We start from the raw sequence: 9,683 nt of genomic DNA, 5'->3' as shown, positions 1-9,683 counted from the left end.
CCGGAAATAACTCTGCAGTTAATAAATTTTTGCAGCTAATTTACCGGTTTGAGAACATCATTATTTAAAATTTATTAATAAGGGTAGAAATTGATATTAATCAATTAAAACCAGTGGTCTAGCATATTAAAAAAATCCGAAGATTAAAATTATATTACATACAAAAATAAGAGGAATGACTAGCAAAAGTTGACTCCTATATGCTAGAAATAGCTGCCGAATCATCTAACCACGCTGAATCCCCGAGAATACACGTTAAGGGTACACGTTAATTTCACGAGCAACCTGTTCCGTTGGGGGGACAAACACAGGCACGCATACATACATATATATATACATATAAATATACATATATACATATATACGACGGGCTTCTTTCAGTTTCCGTCTACCGAATCCACTCACAAGGCTTTGGTCGACCCGAGGCTATAGTAGAAGACACTTACCCAAGGTGCCATGCTGTGGGAATGAACCCGGAACCATGTGGTTGGTAAGCAAGCTGTATAATTTATAGATATTCTCTAAATATATAGCAACAAATCTTGGTTACGTATAATTTTATCATATTCGTTCCTTTTCATCAACAGAAAAAAAAATAGACCTCGGCGGCTATTCCTGGCAACTACCACAACCATTATTCCACGGCGAGATCTTTGAGAATATAAGTTGAACGGCGAATTCCAAGATGGAATATTCTAAATATTGGGTTGTCCGGAAAGTTCTTGCCGATTTATAGTAGCTTACCTTTGGACTTGTGGAGGCGCAATGGCCTAGTGGTTAGGGCAGCGGACTCGCGGGTCGTAGGATCGCGGTTTCGATTCCCAGACCGGGCGTTGTGAGTGTTTATTGAGCAAAAACACCTAAAGCTCCACGAGGCTCCGGCAGGGGATGGTGGCGAACCCTGCTGTACTCTTCCACCACAACTTTCTCTCACTCTTATTTCCTGTTTCTGTTGTGCCTGTAATTCAAAGGGTCAACCTTGTCACACTGCGTCACGCTGAATATCCCCGAGAACTACGTTAAGGGTACACGTGTCTGTGGAGTGCTCAGCCACTTGCACGTTAATTTCACGAGCAGGCTGTTCCGTTGATCGGATCAACTGGAACCCTCGTCGTCGTAAGCGACGGAGTGCCGACAACAACAAACCTTTGGACTTATTTGCCATGAGACCACCTCAATTCTGGGAAGAGGGTATTTCCAAGTTAAAGGAAAGATGGAGACGCATTGTGCAACGAAATGGTTCATATTTGGTTGATTAAAATGTAATGGCAAGTATTTATTGACCTTTTTCTTTCCGTTAAAAATCGGCACGAACTTTCCGGACAACCCAGTATTAATCAGATACATTAAGGCAACGTTTTGGTAATTGTGTTTATGAAAATGAACATAGTAAAGCAACTGTGCGGCCATGCTGGAGTACAGTATCGAAGAGTTTAGTCGAGCACATCGTCCCCCAGTACTTACGTTTATTTTTATTTTTTCAAGCGTGTTACGTATTCTATCGGTCTCTTTTTGCCAAGCTGCTAAGATACGGGGACGTAAATAAGCTAACACCGGTTGTCAAGCGGTGGTCGGTGGGGAGCGGAATACAACACAAAATCAAAGACATACAGACATAGACATATGCACATGCGTATACAGAAGGCTTTCACTTTCTGTTATTAAAACAACACGTATAGCTTCGGTCGGCCTGTGGCTTGATCTGGAAGACATTTGCTCAAGGTGTCACGCAGCGGAACTGAACCAACACCGCAAGATCATAAAGTAAATTTCTAACCTACATCGTTACGTCTGCACCCGATAATTTATGCAGCAGAAATGCTGTGAACGAGGTGCATAAATATAAATTTTTATTAAAGAAATAATTTATATTATAATGCATGCAAACCAATAAATGTTTATCGTTTGAAAGAAAGTAAGTTTAACATATACATAAATAGTGAGAGACATTCTGTTGAGGCTAGGCCGAAGTTGAAGTGAAATGAGAAGGCGAATGAAATGAGAGCCAAATAAGGATTAACCCGTAATCGATAGCAGAATGGAAGGTGGAACTCAGGTAGAATTGATTATGTCCAGATAACTACTACATGCTAGAAGAGAGAGTTAAAACTATTAATAAGTGTGTTTAAAAGAAAATTATTTTAACAGGGCCCAAATCTGATGACCCAAATCAACGCGTGATCAGAAATGTCAGTACACTACGGTAGAGATACAATCATAAATGCATTAAATATATAGATCTATCTATCTATATATATATATATATATATATATATATATATATATATATATATATCTGTGTCTGTGTATATATATAAATCTTTATACACACAAACACACACACACACACACACACACACACACATATAGGTGAAGCCGTGGCCGTGTGGTAAGAACCACATGGCTCCGGGGTGGGGTGGGGTTTAAGTTGATTACATCGATCCCCAGTGCTCAACTGGTGCTTTATTGTATCAACCCTGAAAAGCGGAAAAGCCAAGTGGATTAGGGCGAGATTTGAACTCAGAACCTGAAGTCGAGGGAAGTCATTTTCTCCGACGCGGTAACGATTCTGCCAACTCGTCGACTTATATGCAATTAATAATGGTTTCAGATTTTGGCACAAGGCCAGGAATTTCGGAGTTAAGAGTAAAATGAATACATCGACCCACACTGCTCAACTGGAACATATTTTATCGACCCAGAAATGAGGAAAAGCAAATTCGACCTCGGCAGAATTGGAAATCGGACGGACGAAATGGCGCTCAACATTTTGCGCAGCGTGCTAACGATTCTGTCAGCTCGCCGCCTTATAATGCAAGTAGTTATGGCACAAGGCCAACAGTTTCGTGGGTAGGAGTAAGTGGATTTCATCGACCACGGTGTTCTTCTGGTACTTATTTCATCGACCCAGAAAGGACAAAAGGCAAAGTCGACCTCGGCAGAATTTGGACTCAGAAGTTAAAGACGGAGTAAATGTCGTTAAGTATTTTCCCCGGTGTGCCAACGATTCTGCCAGCTAACCGCCAGACAATCAAGTAATAATCCTTTCTACTATAAACACAAGGCCTGAAATTTGGGGGAGGGGGTATAGTCGATTACATCGACTCCAATTCTTCTTAATTTATCGACCACGAAAGGCTGAAAGGTAAAGCCGACCTCGCTGGAATTTGAACTCAGAACGCAAAGGCGGACGCGATACCACTAGGCACTTTGGCCGGCGTATTAACGTATCTGTCAGCTTAACACTTTATATGCAAGTAATATTAGCAAATTTCTATAACGTATTACAATGTGAAGGTTGAAATATTCTTTCATGGTTCCATCTTGTGTTTGACATTTAAGATATTCCGTCGGATATCAATATTTGATAGATTTATAGAAACAGCACCTGAAAAATATATGACTTCAAAATCTGGAAGTTATTAAGCTTAGGTAGATGCCAGCATCTGCTTCTCCTGTTCTACATATTCAGTGGTATTCTTTTATATTTTTATTATTTTATTCTTTTACTTGTTCCAGTCATTTGACTGCGGCCATGCTGGAGCACCGCCTTTAGTCGAACAAAGCGACCCCAGGACTTGTTCTTTGTAAGTCTAGTACTTATTCTATCGGTCTCTTTTGCCGAACCACTAAAATACGGGTATGTAAACACATCAACATCGGTTGTCAAGCGAAATAAGTCGGTTACTTCCAAACTACTTGGTTACACGTTCAGTTCTGATGCTGGTGTCTTTACGTCACCGTCACTTAGCGCTTCGGCCAAAGATACCGATAGGCTTCCAAAGAATAAGTCCTGGGGTCGATTTGCTCGACCAAAGACGGTGCTCTAGCATGGCCGCAGTCAAATGACTGAAACAAGTAAAGGAGTAAAGAGAGTATTCATGTGTTTGTATATAAACATATACTTATACGCACACATATGCACACACACAAACACACACAAACATACACACACACACACACACAGAAACACACACACACACACATATATGTATATAATTTAAAGATTAGGTCTAAAATTATAACAAAAATTGGTTGTCGCATGATAAGATGTTCTCTTTGCAACCACTCGGTTCCAGGATCAGTCCCACTGCGTGGCACCTTGGCCAGATGTCTTCTATTATAGATTTTGGGCCAACCAAAGCCTTGTGAGTAGATTTGGTAGACGGAAACTGAAAGAAGCCCTTTGTATAATATATGCATCTGTATTTATGTGCTTGTGTTTTTGTGTCTGTGCTTGTGTCTGTTTGAGTAGCCTGTATTAATGCTCGCCGAGATATTGCTTACATTCTCGTTTATACCTTTAAAAAAGCAAATAAGCTGGAAATGGATAGACCAGTTTAAATGTGCAACACTTTCTTGGCAACAAGTTCGATTAATAAATTACTTTTTTATTAATAGTGTTTTGTTTCAGAGCGGCAAAATGTTTTAGAGGTCAACTGCCCAATTGATGAAAACACTTGTTTTAAAATCAATGAAAATATGAACATATATAGATATCTACTAAAAAAACATTCATGTTCCTCTACTCAAACTCTAAATTCACCATTGTACTCGCAAACACTGAGGCCGGCATTTATATGTAATATCGCTAAAGTTTGTGTAACACTAAGGGAAGTAACCCAAATGGTAGGAAAGATGTTGGTTGCTTTGGTAGCCGTGTTATCGGAGACGGCGTGGAGGCGCAATGGCCCAGTGGTTAGGGCAGCGGAGTGCTCAGCCACTTGTACGTTAATTTCACGAGCAGGCTGTTCCGTTGATCGGATCAACTGGAACCCTCGACGTCGTAAGCGACGGGGTGCCAACAACATTATAAATAATTAGGATTGTTTATGAATTATCCAGTTATTTTCAAGTTGTGGATTCTATTTGTCATGTCACGCGCAGACAGTCTTATTGTGAAGAGAAATAATATGAGTGATAAAATGGCTGTTATTTTTAGCATGTAAGGGCTTTGAAGCCCTCTTACTTATAATCGTGACTTGTTCATAATTATAAACCTTCTTCTTCTATGTATTTTATGATAACATGTTGGCCATAATCTTGATTATTTATAATATATCTTCGTTAATGTCTTATTACATTACTTTCTAATTATTTCATCGTTTCCCCATCTCATATTCTGTGATTTTGCCGTGGCTCGAATTTTCCGGTCTTGTCACGTAAATGCTATGCATGGCATTTGAATTCAAGACTTGAATGTGTAGATAGAGGTTGAAGCATTTCTCTTGCCGGTCGGGATTCATGCTAGCCCCAAGGTAAGGTCTTGTTTTGATTTCTATCTATAGGAATATTTGCCCTGACGAGACGAACGGCTCCGTTAAGAGGTCCCAAACGTCGAAATTGCAACAGGGAATTAAGCAGTTATTTTTTAAGTTGTGGATTTCATTTGTCATGTCGTCCGCAGAAAGTTTTTATCGTGAAGAGAAATAACATGAGTGATAAAATGGCTTTACAGCGTTTTGACTGCTATTTTAAAACTGTAATGGTTTTGAAACTCTCTTAGTTATAATTGTGACTTACTCTTTTACTTGTTTCAGTCATTTGACTGTGGTCATGCTGGAGCACCGCCTTTAATTGAGCAAATCGACCCCAGGACTTATTCTTTGTAAGCCTAGTACTTATTCTATCGGTCTCTTTTGCCGAACCGCTAAGTTACGGGGACGTAAACACACCAGCATCGGTTGTCAAGCGATGTTGGGCGGGGGGGGGGGGGTGACAAACACAGACACACAAACACATGTATATACATTTATACGACGGGCTTCTTTCAGCTTCTGTCTACCAAATCCACTCACAAGGCTTTGGTCGGCCCGAGGCTATAGTAGAAGACACTTGCCCAAGGTGCTACGCAATGGGACTGAACCCGGAACCATGTAGTGGGTAAGCAAGTTACTTACCACACAGCCACTCCATAATTATAAACGTTCTTCGTATATATATATGATGCATTTATATATACATGTAGATGTAGGTATGTACATACATGTACGTATATACGCATATACTCATATATTATTTCTCTCTACATATATACATTATATATATACACACACATATACATGCATACTATATACATATACATACATATATAGACACATATAACTATATATATACATACACGTATATACATACACATATATAATTATATATACTCTTCGAAACGCCAGTGTTAGAATGGGGGTAGCTGATGAAGGAAAATGTTCTCTATGTGGCTTGTGTGTGTTCTGTACTCTGGTTATTATTGTTTTTTGTCTACGTTTTGTTTGCAACGTCCTGTACCCAGATATGCACCTATATATACAGGTAGACGTAGGTATGCACATACCTGTACGTATATATGCATATACTCATTTATTATTTGTTTTATATATATATATATATATATATATATATATATGCAACTTCACGATGGCTAGTTTGATGACTACACTCTCCATATGAATGTGTGTGTGTGTGTGTGTGTGTGTGTGTGTGTGTGTGTGTGTGTGTGTGTGTGTGTGTGTGTGCGTATCAGGTGTATACCGTCTCCAACTGTGACAGTGTCACCAAGTAAAACTGCCCACTCATTATGAGTCGACGCCATGTACTTTTGGGTATGGTCCGTCATCGTGTGCTTTCAGGGTAGAATGATGGATTGTCAAGCTGTTTAATCAGGGTGGAGTTGTTGAGTGATGCGTAACCAAGCAATAATGAGTTCAGTCATGCAAGGTAGAAGGTAAGACACGCAGCTCTTTCTTACCGATTGATGACGGTCATTGATTGATCAGATTTATGATCGGCGGACTTCCAGCCGTGGCCTTCCCATCTTTGTTTTTACGTTAGGAACGATGTTAATCAGTTTCAAATAGGTTTGACATAAACACTTTACCTGGTTAATTGTTGTTGTTGTTGTTGTTGTTGTTGTTGGTGGTGGTGGTGGTGGTGGTGGTGGCGGTGGGTGGTGGTGCTACTGCTGCTACTGTTATCGTTCCTGTGTTGGCGGTAATGCTGACGATGGTGATGTTGTTGTTGTTGTTGGAGGTGGAGGAGGAGGAAGAAAAGGAAGATACGTTGTTATTATCGGCTGTTGTTGTTGCTGCTGTTGTTAATCGGTGTTGTGTGGAGGCGCAATGGCCCAGTGGTTAGGGCAGCGGACTCGCGGTCATAGGGTCGCGGTTTCGATTCCCAGACCGGGCGTTGTGGGTGTTTATTGAGCGAAAACACCTAAAAGCTCCACGAGGCTCCGGCAGGGGATGGTGGCGAACCCTGCTGTACTCTTCCACCACAACTTTCTCTCACTCTTACTTCCTGTTTCTGTTGTGCCTGTAATTCAAAGGGCCAGCCTTGTCACACTGTGTCACGCTGAATATCCCCGAGAACTACGTTTAAGGGTACACGTGTCTGTGGAGTGCTCAGCCACTTGCACGTTAATTTCACGAGCAGGCTGTTCCGTTGATCGGATCGACTGGAACCCTCAACGTCGTAAGCGATGGAGGGCCAACAACACTGATCAGATCTTCACTATGACAACATGAACTTTTCAAAATTATATTTTTTCGAGCAGATCCTTTCTGGATGCTGCTGTTCTATGAAGGTTTCCTATTATGTCGTTGAAAGCTTGAAATAGGGAGTAATTAACAGTCAACAACTGAAGAGGGGTTAGACATCTTTTGATATTTTTTCTGTCCCGTACTTGTCTCTCATTATGTGTTTACATATTTTTCACTCGTTGGTGACGTCCTGTACTTGATGCATTTTACATATATATATATATATATATATATATATATATATATACGTGACAAAAGGGATTCTTTCTTTCTATTTCCTGCATTCCTATAGAGAAGACGTGATTTTTTTTTGTCTCTCATTCACATCTAACTAACGTTCAAAATAATTGTTCTATCATCTTGGCGTAACAGCCCTTACCGTTTGTTTCCACTGTCTTGTTTTTACTGTCTTGTCCTGTTTTTACCGTCTTTTATTGTCTTGTTCTCACTGTCCTGTTCTTGTTAACACTTTCACCCTCCGCAAAAAATTCCAAATTTTATTTAATTTGCTTTGCGGGAAGGACTGTTCCAACGAAGTCGCGTATTGTCCTTGCCTTCGATACGCGGAGTAGATGGACAGGAACAACTGATGAAGGGAAATATTCTTTATGTTGTATGTCTCGTTTCTCTGGGGTTTTTTTTCGTTGTTAAAAAAAAAGTTCGTTTTCTGTCTTCGTCTTTATGTTTTCGTTTCTCTTTGTGTTTGACGTTTTTTTTTTGTGATGTCCGCACCCATATATGCATGTATGTATACATATAGATGTAGCTATGTACATATGTATGGATATATGCATATATATATATATATATATATATATATATATATATATATATTCCACAATGTAACCTCGTGGATATCGTTGGCGATTTTTTCTTCCTCCGTCTTCCCTTCTTTGGACTTTCCTTTGTTTCCGACGAAGAGCTCTGCTCGAAACGTCAAATTCCCTTTCTTTCCTTTCCCGAGCGTCCAGTAACACAATCTGTATCACGTCCTCGCGTTTTTATTTTTTGCTATTGTTTTTTTTTTTTCGTTTTTCTGTTTTGAACTTATATATATATATATATATATGTATATATATATATATATATATATATATATATATATATATATATATATATATATATATATATATGCGTGTGTGTGTGTATTGATATATATATATATATATATATATATATATATGTGTGTGTGTGTATATATATAATGTGTGAGTGTGTGTGTGTGTGTGAGAGTGCGTGTAAATTCAAATTATAAACAATATTATGCCATGAAAAATTTTTGTTTTTCAAAATGAAACAAAACTAACAGCAAGATGGAATATAATGTTTATTTTTGTATACTTCCCCTTTATTTATATTTGAAAAGATTTCTACATTTTTTAATTGCAAAGTCTTTGATCAGATTCTTACTATGACACCACGAATGCTTCAAAATTATATGAATGTTTCTTCGATCAAATCCTCAAAACTGCTTCAATACTTGGATAAGAAAAGTCATCCCAAATATGTTTGCTCATGCGATAAAGTTATTAACAGAGCTATATTTAGACCCATGAAGGCCCTAAGCACTTTTGATTTTGGTGTCCCCATATATATATGTAATCCAAAATATAAACAATAATAAACCATAAAATGAATTTTTATTTTTCAAAATGAAACAAAACTAACAACAAGTTAGACAATAATGTTGTGTGTGTGTGTATGTATGTATATAGTTAATGCCCCTCCCCAAGAAAACGAAGAAAAAACACAAGAAAAAATAACAACGCGTGGACGTGGTACATGCAAAGTTTTAGCAGACGACAGTGTCACAAAATGCCAGTGGTCTCTCCACTATCTCACTGACCCAATCTTTTCTCCGCTTGATGTTGCCTGGTCGAAGAAGTGGCTTCCTTCTTGCTGCTCTGCCATAATAACCAAGTTTGTGGAGATACCTGACAGCTGTTCTGGGACTGACATCAACTTGTTCTGCTATGTTAGAGGTCTTGCCACGAGAATTATCCTCCACACTTCTCTTAACAAATAGAAGGGTCCTATCAGAAGGCCCTGGTTGATTTGGACAAGGTGATGTGGACTCCTTCTCCTCTCAGGTGAATTGCACAATTACTCTATTAACTGTAGAAAGCGGGTTCCCAAAGCTTTCTGCGATTT

At 39.0% G+C, this 9,683-nt stretch overlaps 1 protein-coding gene across 1 annotated transcript in view; it reads right to left on the bottom strand.

Annotated features, from left to right (window-relative positions):
• LOC128250966 (uncharacterized) overlaps positions 1 to 9,683 on the bottom strand; it is a 474,572-nt gene that overhangs the window by 147,213 nt on the left and 317,676 nt on the right. The window lies entirely within an intron of this gene.

The sequence above is a fragment of the Octopus bimaculoides genome, chromosome 27, assembly GCF_046866305.1.
Source record: "Octopus bimaculoides isolate indiv1 chromosome 27, ASM4686630v1, whole genome shotgun sequence".
Lineage (NCBI taxonomy): Eukaryota > Metazoa > Mollusca > Cephalopoda > Octopoda > Octopodidae > Octopus > Octopus bimaculoides.
Note: the sequence above shows the minus strand (reverse complement) of the source record. Positions and strands in the feature narration are given on the sequence as shown.